This window comes from Euleptes europaea, chromosome 2 (assembly GCF_029931775.1).
Source record: "Euleptes europaea isolate rEulEur1 chromosome 2, rEulEur1.hap1, whole genome shotgun sequence".
NCBI classification, from domain to species: domain Eukaryota; kingdom Metazoa; phylum Chordata; class Lepidosauria; order Squamata; family Sphaerodactylidae; genus Euleptes; species Euleptes europaea.
In genome coordinates, this window is record NC_079313.1 from 90,349,785 (window position 1) to 90,364,936 (window position 15,152).

Consider the following 15,152-nt stretch of genomic DNA (forward strand, 5'->3'; position numbering starts at 1 on the left):
CACTTTAAATTAAGACAAGAGAAGCTTATGTAGCCATCAAGTCTCATTTTCATCATTATGGCCACAGGATTATGATATTAAATTCTTGATTAGTTTTCTTCTGAATATGTTTCTGCCAAAAGGGCTGGGGCTCCAGGATAAATTTAGGATTTTAAGCTCCAGGATAAAATTTTAGGATTTGGCTCAGAAACGTTTGGGTGCAAAAGTGGATTGTGCTAGCTGATAATTATCTTGAAAGTACTCAAGGTGCTTGACCAACCAATGTATGTATTAGGCAATTTCACTATGTTCATTGCTTGTTATAGTAGGATCATATTTTCACCTAATATGATTTGCAGGCCCATCTTCATAAGCTACTTATGACACATCATCACTCAGTTATATTCTTCTGAAAAAGTGTTCTTGAAATTAAATTACAGTAAAATTAGATAAAAGTGCAAATGCAAGTAATGTGATACCTAATGGAGTGGATTAGGATATTTTCAGTCAGAAAATTACAAAGTGTTTTACTTGGGAAATGACAAACACAGAACAAACAGCGTTGTCGCACAGGCAGTCAGGGGCTATAATGGAAAATCTGACCCAATAATATCAATCAGACTTCATGGAAAGTCTATCAACATAACCATCATTCAAGTTTACAGCTAAACTACAGATGCTGATGAGGAAGAAATTGAAAGCTTTTATCAAAGTGTTCAGGAAGAAATTGATCACACACCTAAACAAGATGTGCTGATAATCATAGGTGACTGGAATGCAAAAGTAGGAAACAAATATTGTTGGAAGATTTGGCCTAGGAGCATAAAATGAAGATGGAGAGGAACTCATAGAACACAACAATTTGTTCATTGTGAACACGTTTCAGGCAATGAACAGACAATTATATATGTGGAAATCAGCAATGGTCAATATAGATATCAAATGGATTACATAATTGGAAACAGAAGATGGAGAAGCTATATTTTCTTTGCTAAAACAAGACGAGGAGCCAATTGTGGTATAGACCGTGTATTGTTAATGTCAAAAATTAGAATAAAGCTGAAGAAAAACAGCAAAACATTCATAGTGCCAAAATACTATCTAAGCAACATCCACGAAGAGTTTAAAGACCAGATTTTCATTACTAGGTTAGAGTGAACTTTAACCACATGAACTATGGCTGAAACCAAAGATATTAACAAAGAAGAATGTGCAAGGCTATTCCTGTAGTCCAAAGAAATGAAAAGCCCCAGTGGATGACTGATGAATCTCTTAAAATAGCTAAAGATAGACGAGACGCAAAAGTAAAAGGAGACAGAAACAAAATAAATAGTCTAAATGCAGTGTTCCAGCAACTGGCACATAGAGACAAAGAGAACTATTAACCACTGTAAAGAAATAGCAAAGAATAACAAAAAAGGAAAAACGAGATCTGTTCCACAAGATCCAAGAAATCAAAAGGAAATTTAAAGAAAGGCTAGGCATGCTGAAAGATCAACACAGAAATACATTAACTGAACAGGACAAAATAAAGAAAACATGGGAACAATATACTGAAGAACTGAAGAGATGAAAGTATGACAGATTCCTTCTAAGAAGAATCTTTTGAAGAAGAACCTACCATTTTAGAAAGTGAAGTGAAAGCTGCACTGAGAGCAATTGGGAGAAACAAATCACCAGGAGTAGATGAGATATCAATAGAACTATTCCAAGCCACAGAAATGGAGTTCATACACCAACAAATATGGAAAACAAAACAAGCCCCACAGACTGGAAACGCTACATTCCAATTCCAAAAAAAAGGAGATGTCAAAGACTGCAGCAGCTATTGGACCATCACATTACTCAAGCAAGTAAAGTGGTGCTCAAAATCTTACAACAAAGACTGTTACCATATATGGAATGAGAAATTCCAGATGTTCAAACTGGATTCAGAAAAGAAAGAGGCACTAGAGATCATATTGCAAATTTTATGATCGTTACTAGAGAATACAAGAGAATTTCAGATTACATCAGAGCCTTTGACTGTGTGGATCATGAAAAGCTATGGTTTATTTTAAAAGAAATGGGTGTGCCACAGCATCTGATTGTTTTGATGTGCAACCTGTACTCTGGACAAGAGGCTACTGTTAGGACATAATATAAAGAAAAGGATGGTTTCCAATTGGCAAAGGTGTCAGTCAGACAGGGGTGTATTTTATCTCCCTATCTGTTCATTCTATACGCAGAATTTATCATAAGGAAAGCTGGATTAGATTTAGATGAAGGTGGAGTTCAAATTGGTGGAAGAAACATTAACAATCTGAGATATGCAGATGATACCACATTACTGCCAGAAAACAAGGAAGACTTGAAAGGACTACTACTGAAGGTTAAAGCAGAAAGTGCCAAAGCAGGATTACAGCTGATCATAATGAAAACAAAACCAATTACTACTGGGAATTACACAAGTTTAAGGTTGATGATGAAGAAATTGAAATTGTTCAAGATTTTCTATTCCTTGCCTCCATCATCAACCAAAAGGGAGACCGCAACCAAGAAATCAGAAGGAGGTTGAGACTGGAAAGGGCAGCCATGAAGGAGCTTGAAAAGATTCTTAAATGTAAGGGTGTGTCTCTGGTGACAAAGATCAAGTTAATTCATGCTATAGTATGGGTGCGAAAGTGGGACAATGAAGAAAGCTGACAGGAAGAAAGTTGATTCCTTTGAAATGTGGTGTTGGAGGAGAGTGTTACAGATACCATGGACTGCCAAAAAAACAGGTTATAGATCAAATCAAGCCTGAACTCTCCCTAAAAGCTAAAATGATTAAACGGATGTTATCCTACTTTGGTCACGTTATGAGGAGACAAGAGTTAACTGGAAAAGACAATAATTTTAGGAAAAGTTGAAAGCATCAGGAAAAGAGGAAGACCCAACATGAGATGGATTGACTCAATGAAGAAAGCCACAGCCTTCAGTTTGCAAGACTTGAACAAGGCTGTTAACGACAGGATGTTTGGGAGGACATTAATTCATAGGGTCACCATTAGTCAGAAGTGACATGATAGAACTTAACACACACATTATTGGACCAGTTTCTGCAGCCAACAGTGTTGAAATTTTCAATAAGGAGTTCTTTTGCAGTGGAAAGCAGAAGTTTAAAAAAGTAAGGTGAATATGCTGTGAAGCTTTGAAGCCCTTTGCCAGATTTGGTTCTACTAGCATGCTGAATCCCCTAAATTGTTTGTAATCGATAGAACAATTAAATTGGTCCCAGGGACTTTATGGCTAAGTGGTTTTTGTACTGGACTTTTGGGATTGGTCCACCGGGGACCAGTATGGCAAAGTGACATCAAACAGGAATATGCATGTTCTAGAACTGGGACCTCAGAGACTCAGGACTTAACTTCATATTACTCCTTTCCCTTTCACATCCATTGGTGAGATAAACAGATGTGGTCTATGAGTTCCATAATCCCAGGAAAGGTGGTTTAGACCTTCCCCTCTTGCTGCTTTCCTCACCTGGGTGTTTCAAACCATGAAAATGCCCTTCGGTCCACACACCATTGTCCTGGTGTGAATTGGGCCTGAGTACTCTGGGGGAACAAAAAGCTCTCAAGCCACATCTGTCAACCTTACCCAGGAACATACCCAGGAAAAGAGTAATGTTTAGTTAGGCCCTCAGTTATCTAACACTTTTTAAAAATTAAAACTGGTTATGACCTTCTGAAACTATTATACTCTGTTTTCCTAGGGGCTGTAACAATACAAACCTCACCTGAATGACTGGTTTGTTGATCAGACAGCCTACCTGTGTGGTATCTATGGATAGCAGCAGAGGCAGTCAGAATGATTTCCCTTGCTAGAGAATACAAAGGTACCATGTGTTATTTGAGGTCAGGGAATTTTATTATTGGTTTATTTTTTTGTTTGTTGTTTGAATTGAAACTGGTTGTAAGCAGCCTTGAAAAACTTAAAAATCCATAATAAATCAGTCCATCCTGCTATGTCCTCCACAATGTTTCCTTCCAAATATTATCTGTATAATGTTATTCCAATGCACTTAGTTCTGTGGTGGTCAAAAAAGGCAATAGCTTTGCACAATGCCAGTTCATCATGCCTGGTTATAATTATTGTTATAAGCATAGCAGCAGTGCTGAACTACACTGTACAATGTTGGTGTCCTGGGCAGCTCCTTTCACCTGTGCAAACACCATGATCGGTAGCAACACTCCAAGCGAACAGCAACTGTTAGGTCCCTTCATAATTCCCTCCCTGTACAGTGCCTCATAAGGTTACATTGCAAGACTGAGATCCTCAAACTACAAATCACTATTATTTCTTTATTTATTACTTCATTTATATTCAGCTTTTCTCCCCAATGGAGACCCAAAGCTGCTTATACCATTCTTCTCTCCTCTGTGTTATCTTCACAACATCCCTGTGAGGTAGTTAAGGTTACCAACTCTGGGTTAGAAATTCCTGGAGATTTTTGGGATGGAGCCTGGGGAGGGTGGGACTTAGAGCTCAGCAGGGTATATTGCCATAGAGCCCACCCTCCAAGGCAGCCATTTTCTCCAGGAGAACTGATCTTTGTAGTCTGGATATCAGTTGTAATTCCGGAAGATCTCCAGGCCCAACCTAGTGGTTGGCAACCCTAGCTCAGGTATTGTACGCTGAGAGTTTGTGACTGGTCTAAATTGCTTCCCTTTGCCTTGATGGAAACTGAGCTGCTAACTCAAGGAGTTGTGTAGGGTTGCAATGAACAGTACAGAAAAATCAACACAGGTCACGGTTTGTATGGCATTAAATTTTGCTTGCAGATACATGTAAGCTTTTTACTATGGCATTTCTTCACAAACACTGCTCAGCCATGAAACTCACTGGGTAATTTCAGACCAGTCATCACCTGTCAACCTCACCTACCCGGCTGCCTTTTTTTTTAATATATATATATATAAATTTTATTGGTTTTTATAATAGAAATTTTCCATAACAATCAAGAACATATAAACATTACACAGAAAAAGAAAAAACAAGGGAAATTTCTCAGACTTCCCCACCACCTCTATCCGCCTCTTAATAAAGTATTGTTATCCCAACGTGATATGTTCTGATCTTAATTGTTCTTAAACCCATTTAAAATTCATTTAACTTTCATATAACATACTCTATTAATATAAATGGTTATAACTCTTAATATTAAAAGTGTCATCTAGATCAGATTGAAAAATATGCTTGCATTTTTCCCAGTTTTAATTCATGTTCACAATATTTCATCCAAGCCTCCCATTCCCCCATAAATTGAGCATTGTCTTTTTGGTTTAAAGTAGCTGTAAGTTTTGCCATTTCCACCAGTTCAAACATTTTCATAATCCAGTCTTTTTCCCCAGGAATATCTGCCCCTTTCCATTTTGCTGCATAAAGCAGTCTTGCAGCTGTTGTAGCATAAATCAAGAAATTTCTTTGCATTGACAAGTCATCAGGTATCATACTTAATAGCATCATTTCTGGTATTTTGGGTATATTTTTTTGTAGTATCAGTCTTAGTTCATTGTAAATCATATCCCAAAAATCTTTAGCTTTGTCACAGGTCCACCACATATGGTAAAAGGAACCAACTTCCTTATTACATTTCCAACATTTAGGGGACGTCATTTTGTAAATCTTTACAATTTTCTTGGGTGTTAAATGCCATCTATACATCATTTTGTAGATGTTTTCTCGAACTGACTGGGCATTTATTCCTTTCAGGTCTTTTGACCATAGTCTTTCCCATTTATTTAAAGCAATATCATGTCCCACATTTTGAGCCCAATCAATCATTGTTGGTTTAATTGTCTCACCTACCCGGCTGCCTTGATGTTCAGATGAAACAGGAAAGGCATATGTGTCCTGTCCTGAATAGCGTAAAGGAAGGACAGGCTAGAGAAACGATGTGTAGATTCATAAGGTTTTAAAAGACCAAATATTGTGTGTGATTTTGGGCAGGCCTAGGTCGTTGCTGTGTAGCCTTCAGCGCCCTGCACATTTCTGGCTAAGGTAAGGTCAATATTGACATGTTGTAGTAGTACAACAGAGAAAAGGAAGGCGAAGAGATTGAAATGCCGGCTTGTGTAAAGCTCTCCAGCAAGTTTTACAGACTCTCCTGCTAGGGGAAAAAACAAATAACAAACATTATCACATAAAAACAAGGCTTCAGTAGCCTTATTCTTTGGTCTTTAAAGAGACTTAAGTTGACAAACTGAAAAGGACAATGTTTAGAACTGAATATAGACAGAAGAAATATTCAGAGTACAATTGTATAATGACTAATAGAGGATGCGATGGAGAACTCAAAAACGACAAAGTAATGTCTTCTTGGGGCAGATGTAGGATGCCTGTATGTAATGTTGTAAACCACAAGGACACAGAGATCTAATGTTGTTATTCTTTCCCCCTCTTTCCCCCGAATTTTCTTTCTGCACCCTTACAAGAAAAATAAAATAATTATTTAAAAAAGGATGAGCCGTCCAACGATCTGTGCAGAACTGAAATGCACAGAAACATGTATTTCTCTCTCCCCCCCCCCCTTGGGGCGATCAAGTCGATGAAGCCGCGACGCCCAGCCAGGGCGAACACGTTCAAGGCGAAGCCGGCCCAGGGTGGGAGGAGTCCCCGTGGCAAACGGGAGAGGCGGCGACTCTTCTGCCCGGGATGCAACACCGAGATCCCGAGCCGCCTCTCCAAGGCAGGGCCTGGTGGGGGGGGGGTCCGACCAAACGCGCCCCCCCCTCCTCCTCCTCCTCCTCCACGCCCCGAGGCGAGGCGCCGCCGCCCGCATTGCCCATCCGCAGCACGGTGCAGCACCATCCCCCTATTGACAGCTCCCGGGAGGCGGGCGGCGCGCGAGGCGGGGAGGCCGGGCGCCGCGGGCCAACCAAGCCTGGCGGAGGCGCGCGGCCACGCCCTCCCGCCGCTCTCCAGATCAGGCCCGGGCTCCGGTTGGCTCGCGGCGGCCGTCCGTCAGACCAGCGAGCCGGCCGGGTAGGTCGGTCTGTGGGTGGGTGGGTGAGGGTTAGGCTGAGGGATTTGCTCTTGAGCCTCGGTCGGAGCGGCGGAAAGCGGGCAGGGGCCAGCTTGGCCACGCAATATTGGGGGGGGGGGTGCGGGGGGGGGAGAAATGCACCCGTTGGAAGGGAAGGTGCAGCTGCGCGAGGCGGCTGGGTCCCGGCTTTGCTGGCTTGCACAGTGAGGAGCGGGGAAAGGGCATCCTCGGCTGCATGCCGTTTGCCCCGGCACCCCGCCCGTGCCCCTTGGCCGCTGCCGTTGCAACTCGCCTGCCGAAGTTTGGGCTCCCAGCCCGGCCGCTGCCCGACGCGGCGAGTGGGATGGAGGCTCCTTCTCGCCAGCTCCTCCCTCTGGCCTGGCTGCCTGCCTCTCACAGGTGAAAGGGACTTCTGCCTTCGCAGGTGATCCCGCCGCTCCGCTCCTCCCCCCCTGGTCTTTTCTCCCGGGGGTTCCCTCTGCGGTCCCCGCGAGGAGGAGCCGGAGCCCCCCTCTCCCCAGGCATGAAGAGGTGCAAGTCGGACGAGCTGCAGCAGCCGGAGGAAGACTCCGCCGGGGCTGAAGATGTTCCCATCCTGGCTGCCACGGAGGCCAAGCCTGGCGATTCAGCTGCCGCCGCGGATCCGGGGGTCTCGACGCCCAGCCCTGCTCCGCAGCCGCCTGCTCGGGGCAAGCCTCCTGATTTAAAGGTAAGTGGCCAAGCTGGGGCTTCGCAGCATGAGGCAGGCTTTCGGGGCTGCTGTCCAGCGCCACCCCAGAAAGGCCAGCCCCTAAAAAAGAAAAGGCTCCAGTTATTCGCAACGGCGAGGATTTTGCAGCTTTTGCCGTCGGCTGCTCGCCCCAGAACAAAAGCAGGCAACCGGATAGTTGCCATTTCGAACTTGCCAGAGGAGTTCTTGGTGTTTTAAGTTTTTGTGCGCTTGTGCATTCTCACATTGAACAGTGCTGCTCCAGCTTCATCTTACTGCTTCGTGCAGATAGAAGTGGATCCCAGCGCTGCTGAAGAAAGTCACGTTTGCGGGTCCTGATTTGATCAGATTCGCGGATTTTTTTAAAATAGCCTGACATAAGGGTGTTGACTATGAATATATTGAGTGGCGAGCTGGCCACCTTAGCAGAGCCCACGTTCTGTCTTGCGCTCCATCCTTGAGAACCGTGGCTGACTCTTTCTTGCTCTGTGTGGAAACTTATGCCTTGCTACGTGCCATGACTGGGTTTAGTGAAGAACTGGGCCGATTTCACAACAGCTCCATGGGTCTCAGTAAGAACGGTGGGCTAGAAATGAAGTAAATAATTATTGGCCAAGGCCATCCAGGAATGCAGCTTCATCCAGAGTGTGATAGGAGCTGGAGGTGAAAATCAGGAGATGGTCCAGTCTATTGTAGTTGCTCTGTATCTTAGCTCTTCTAAAGCCTTTAACAATGGACGTTGTCACAGCTAGGATTCTGAATCAGAATGAGCTGGTGGGGTGATTTCCCCCCACCCATTGCATGGCTTGATTTGATGCTTCCTTTACTTTCCAGCCCATGCATGTGGCTGTATGTGTTTTACCCAAAGAAGTCTAAACCAAACAGGACTTTATTCTCAAGTATAAATGTCACAAATAAATTATGGTGACATGCCAGCAATGGTCCTCACTAACTTCTTATTCTGTAGGGAGTCCTTTTACTTCTGTAAAAAAAATTAGGTGAATTGTATTAATTTCCTTGGTAAAGTGGTTTGAAATGTATAGAAAGAGAATGCTAGTTGTTAGTCAAGACTGTAATGTTATTGTAGACTTGTGAATAAATCATTAATCTAGTCACCTATGGCAACTACAAGCTCGCCATGACGCAGAAAACCTTTATTTATTTAGAAAATGTATGTATCACTTCTCCGGAGACCTACTCAATGTGCCTCTCAGCACATACAGTACAACTTCTGTAAATGGAAAGAAAGTGTTTCTTTTTGCAGCCCTGTTTGTTTCTCATTCAGGCAATTGGTGTGCCACAGATGGTGGTCAGAGGTGTGTGTGGGCCAGACAGTTAGCAAAGATTATTATGGGCTAGTAATTTCTGTGGGTTCATTTGGAAAGAACGGATGCACGTTGTCTCTTACTCTGTGTTCATAGTTGTCAGTGATCTGAGTTGGTGACTCTTGGTGTTGCACTGATGGAAACAATTCCACCAAAACAGCATGGAGAATAAACAGGTATTGCCATGACTGTGTTTGCTATTCTTCATGAAAAAAGTACACATTCTCTTTTCAAATCACTTAGGGACTCTGCAGTTTCTTTGGGTCTGGAGATTGCAAACTGGAAAAGTGGTCCTTCTTTACCTTTCCAGCCTGGAAATATCTTTGGATACACCCCTCTGGTTTCCATAGCCCCCGTACCTGTTCCTTCTGTTCTCAGCTCCAATCCCACATCTCATTACTTTTATGCCCAACATCCCCTCCTAGTGCCACATCTACTCTCTCAGTTAAGAGGGATTCATGACTCCTCTTCTTCCTTTCAGCACTTCTAGTGTTTTGAGCCCTCTCTCTTCCCATAATATAATAATAATAATATTTAGGATTTCTATAGTGCTTTCAGAGCTCAAAGTACTTCATATACATTATCTTGCAATCTTTGAAATAGTCCTGTAAGGTAGGCAAGTATTATTATCCTGATGTTACAGGTGAGAAGTGGAGGATGAAAGAGAGAGTCTGCCTGATCCCATCTAGCAAGTTGACAGCAGAGATCTGAGCTGAAGACCTCCTGGCCCACAGCTCATTCTCTTAGCCACTAAGGAACTTGCTTGCTTTTAAAGACCTGCTTCTGAAGCCCAATTTTAGGTGCCTCTATGTTCAGAGCCTACATTGGTGGCAACCAGGGACTGGGCCTTCTCGGTGGTGGTGTCCTCCCCAGAAGCATTTGTGTGGCACTGTCTTTATTATCCTCTTGGTGCCAAGCTAAATATAAGTTCTCTTCTCCTGAGCTTTTGGTAAATGCTTTACTTTGTTGCTGCTTTCTGCTTTCCCTGTTTTAAATAATTTCTTGGATTCTTATTTGTGTAGTTGTGCTCCAGCTTTTTGGATGGTTTTAATTATGGTAAGCCACTTCTAAGGCTTGTTCAGTGGAAAAGAAAGGTGTACATGTTTTGTGTGTAAAGTGCTGTCAAGTTGTAGATGACTTATGGCAACCCAGTAGGGTTTTCAAGGCAAGAGACTAACAGAGGTGGTTTGCCATTGCCTTCCACTGCATAGAGACCCTGATATTCTTTGGTGGTCTCCCATCCATGTACTAACCAGGACTGACTGCTTAGCTTCTGAGATCTAATGAGATCATGCTAGCCTGGGCCATCCAGGCAAGGGTATGTTTTAAGGATATATTAACAAAGACAGGCAAAATGGCTTGTTCCTGTTGGTATCCAAACTCTCTATTAACTTTATCTTGGTATCTCCTGAAAAGTACCATTTAAACACAGTGCACTAATTTATCTCATACTTCATAGAAAACCACAATTCCCATCAGTGTAATTCTGCTCATAGGATTGGATCTAGTGGAAGGAGAGGATTTTTGCTGATTATTCCTGCCTACTGCAGACCCCAACTAGCTCCTTATACTGGTCCTGAGGGCCCCCTGTCCCCCAAGAGCAGCATTTCAGGGAATTCAGTGGACTACTGCAGGAAGGGAAGGCGGAAAAGTCCCATTCATTGATGAAAGTGCCTTTTGTTAGAGGAAGATTACCCAGCCTATGTTCCTCTGATCATAGAGGCTCCTGTACTGTTAAAACTGCAGTGACTGAGCCAGTTTAATTGGGTTTGTCACACAGGAGTAGGATCTATGCCCTGAATATAACCTGTTGAATATACTGGTATAACCTATTGCTACAGCTGCTAAGGAGATCAGCAAGGAATGTTCATCTCCTCTGATAGGATTAAGCACATTTGCAGTCTGAAATGTTACTGTGTAAAATGGCCCCTTCTCACTCTCCTGACATACTTTTTATGTGTGGCTTTGCTAGAGACATGGAGCAAGTACACCTACAGGTGCTAGAACAGGGGTGGGGAACGTCAGGCCCGGGGGCCGTTTAAGGCCCGCGAAATCATATGGTCTGGCCCTTCGTTGGTCCTGGCAGATCTCTAGCTCAGAAGGATCTAAGACTGGTGATCCGTACCCTCCCGCAGTCAGGAATAGCCTCTATTCAAGGCGGATGTGAGTTTGTTTTGCCGAGAAAAGGAACCTTTTCCCCCCCTTGCAGAAGAGTCTTTAGCTATAGAGTTGCTAGGACTGCCCAAGAAACTTTGTTAACCCTTTCCCACCCGGGCCATGGAGAAACGTATTGGCCAGCTAATTTTTAAGTTGATAATTTTGTATGGCCCGCAAATGATGTTATAAATATCCAAATGGCCCTTGGCAGAAAAAAGGTTCCCCGCCCCTGTGTTAGAACTTAATAAATTATACTGCAGAATCTTTGCTGCTTAGGAATGCAAGAGGTATGAATGGCATTGATTACATTTGGAGAGCCAAATTAAACTTATAGTGGTATCCTGGAAAAGCAACCTTCTAACAAGGAAGGATACTGAGAAAATAGCAATTGGAAGGAAGACAGAACACCAGTATTGTCGAAGGCTTTCACGGTCAGAGTTCATTGGTTCTCGTAGGTTATCCGGGCTGTGTAACCGTGGTCTTGGTATTTTCTTTCCTGACGTTTCACCAGCTTTGGATTTCACACATTAACAGATCACTTCAGGATACAATGGTTCCATATTAACATACCACACCCTCATTAGCACATTATCTTGATACTTACAGGACAATGGTTAGCACATTACCTTTGTTACTTTTTGCAGGACAATGATTCAGCTCAAACCCAACCCCTTTCTGACTATATATTACTCTTCCTACACACTTGACACTGAACGACACTGTCCTTCAGTGTTACTCCTCTGAAGATGCCGGCCACAGCTGCTGGTGAAACGTCAGGAAAGAAAATACCAAGACCACGGTTACACAGCCCGGATAACCTACGAGAACCACAGAACACCAGTGTTTTAATATTACTGTTTGCCTAAAAAGAATGAAGTCAGGTTATATGTGGGATTTTTTTTCAAGAACTCATAATATCCTAATGCATGTCAAAATGTTCTTGTCTACTTGTGGCAGGGCAATGGTAAGTAATAACAATGAGCACTTAGCAGTTGTTTGTAATAATCATTAGCAATAATAATGCTGAGAATGTGTTTTTGTAATTTGCAAAAAATGAATGAGCATCTGTGATCTCCATTTTATAGCTGCAAACACTAATGCAGAGAAGCAAGAAACACAGATGGCTGTAACTCATTGTCTTCAGAAGTACTGCGTTAGTTTAGACTAGCCAGAGAGGCAGCCTGAAATTTTAAGGCCTCAGCAGAGCCCTTTTATGTTGTTACAATTTTGATATAAAAATATCACACACAGAGGGAGATTTTGCTATTTTCAGTCCTCCTGATATGTGCGATTACCATTTTGTGTGAATAGAGTAACACACACATTTTGCAGCTTCATCACATGTGACTGGAAACCTAGATTTGTAGAGAGTATGACTTCGTCTCAACTCTGGAAAATATGTGTGTTACCATATTAATGCAAAATGGGGACTCCTCATATTGGGAAGATCATAAGTAGAGTGATCTCTCCATACATTTGGCATGAGCACTAAAATTGCTGTGACAAAAAAGGTCTCAGTTGCCCCCCCAAACCTATTAATATGAGGGATTAAGAGGGCTAATAAAATACAAAAGAGTGCCTCTGAGTCTGCGTAGGATGTCTTCAATATCCACATATCTGGATTAGGGAGAAGAAAATCCACACAGAAATTCTGTCCAGTTTGATTCTTGTCACATGTTTGTTTGTTTGAAGAAATCAACCTCTAGGAACAGCCCCCTTTCAATATCCTTATTTCTTTAATTGATAGATAACAATTTACATAAAGCAAATAGCATGCAAAGATGCAACCCAGTTGGGTGCTCCTGAATGTTCTCCTGCAGCTGCATCCTTTAACTTTTACCATCCTACAAGGATGGATCTCTTTTTTAGAGGGTTACATTATGTATGGTAGAATTATACAACCTATCACGCATCTGGCAAAAGCAGTGAATGAAAATTGAAAGAACTGTCTAAAAATGTGAATGACCAAACTGAACACCTTTTGAAAGGGTGTATTAGTCTGTTGACTCCATGCTGGACCCGTTTCAAGCTGCTGTTACTGGACGAAGTTCACCATTGTTTAGAGGTACTTAGATAAAGCATGGTCCAGGGAGGGGGGATGTGTTCCCCAGGATAAATTTCACACCAAGGCAACCCATTCTGTGGAAGTTGCTTTCATATGTACATAAGTGCTTGGCCTGAAGATCAGAAGGTTTTTAACTAGTGGTACTCACTCCACGATTTGTGGAGAGCAGCTGTTGCCTTCAACCAAAAAAGCCGCATTGACTTCCATCCCTGATGTGAGCCCTGCACTTCAAGGAGGCGTGCAGCTTACCTGTTCCTCCAGGAACAGCTGTTTCAGGGTAGGAAGCAGCTGTGAACCAGAAACCTCACCAGGCATGTGCTTTGCCCGCTTTCCTGAAACATAGGCCAAGTGCCACATTGAGGAACGGTGCTGATAAGAGCCGTAGGCAGCATGTCAAAGAGCGACTTGAGGGTCCTGAGCCAGTGAGTGAGTATCACTGGTTTTTAGCAAATGAACTCTACTGAAGGCCACTTTATAGGTTACAGCATTAGAGGCAAGTAAATATATGAACAGACCCACGCTTTTGCTTTCCAGGGCAAATTGTAATGTGCTGAAAGGCAACCTGTGAGAAAATGGCGCACAAACTGAAATTATCTTCTCATAAGGATGGTCCCTTAAGAAAAAGGATTTGAGTCCCTAGCAAATGTCTGGCCATCCACCCTCTGGAGCTTTGTGTCTCCCCTGGGGGAAAATGTGGGACTTTTTTCTACATGCATCTCAAGGTGTATGTTCTTTTTCACACTTTGCAGCTTGTGGTAGAAGGTGCAAACTCACTTGCTCATTTTTTTTTGCACCGTTAATATAAAATGTGTAAAGCTTCCCTGGTTCAGCCTGTTTTCAGGGAAGTCAAACCAGTCTTGTCATGGTAACTGGCCTTGAGCCCAGCATGCTGGGGTGTCCCCTTAAGAGGCGATACTGGGGCTCAGTTCTGGGCCCTCATGTGCACTTGGGTGCTTTATATTTCAACATCGTATCGGCACACCTACTCATCACCATTGATGAAAACTGGTTTGACAATCTACTTAATAACAAAAGGTTTTATTGTAAAGAGTCACAGATTGGAGTGCAGTCTCCCTGGCTGCTGAACATCCAACTTTTTGTGTGTCCTGCTGGGGAGAAGAAAGCTGTTCAGTACAATTTCAACAAGTGGGGCAGCGGGGATGCATTGCAGCTTATACTCAGTCTATGTTCAGGTCATCTGCTTCTGAGTAAACCATACAGGGAAGGTGGGGAAAGTCCTGGCAAGAAGCAACCACAGATGGATGACCTAGTTCTTCTTAAGAGGTGTTAGATGGAGGATAGTTATGAGCTCAGCAACGGGCTGGCTTTGCTCATAATAAATTCAATGAGAAGAATATACATCCACTTGGTTGAATGTGAGAGAAGAGACGAGATGAATGTCCTGTGGGTAATTGGTTTTGCATTGCTGGACATTAGCCAAGTTTTTAACTGGTTTGCAATCAATATGAGTTTTGGCTGTTTTCCCCAAATGTAGCTATATGTTATCATTTTCCAAGTATCATTTCATTTTCTAGGTATCGTCAAAGCACATTGCTAGTAGCAGACAAAGTCCAGATGGGATTTCTGAAACTAAAAATGCACCATTCTGCATCATTAGAGAGGAGAGCATTTTGTTAGTGGAGATAGGACATGCACACTGTGCTTCTACAAAGTAAGCAGTTGTTTCTGGCTTGAGGCAAGCTGATTCTACAAAGCAAGCAGCCATTCCCAAACGCCTCGGCAAAACTTCTTTGGCTTGAGATGCACTCTATTTCTAGAAAGCAAACAAACATTCTCAGTTTCAGTCCAGCTAATACCATTTAGGATGAAGATATCATCTTGACACTTGGTCCTCTAAGTAGAATCTCCAGTCCTCTGAGAAAAGAAGAAGCAGAGCAGTCCCGTTTC

The 15,152-nt window shown here is 42.8% G+C and overlaps 2 protein-coding genes across 3 annotated transcripts in view; one reads left to right on the forward strand and one right to left on the reverse strand.

Moving 5' to 3' along the window:
- Positions 1–15,152, reverse strand: part of RBBP5 (RB binding protein 5, histone lysine methyltransferase complex subunit) — a 207,557-nt gene that overhangs the window by 99,160 nt on the left and 93,245 nt on the right. The gene's annotated exons all lie outside the window — the stretch shown is intronic.
- TMCC2 (transmembrane and coiled-coil domain family 2) overlaps positions 7,648–15,152 on the forward strand; it is an 88,436-nt gene continuing 80,931 nt past the window's right edge. Inside the window, exon 1 of the mRNA XM_056845620.1 lies at positions 7,648–7,697. The gene's annotated coding sequence lies outside the window, so the exon portion shown is untranslated. The remainder of the gene's footprint in view (positions 7,698–15,152) is intronic.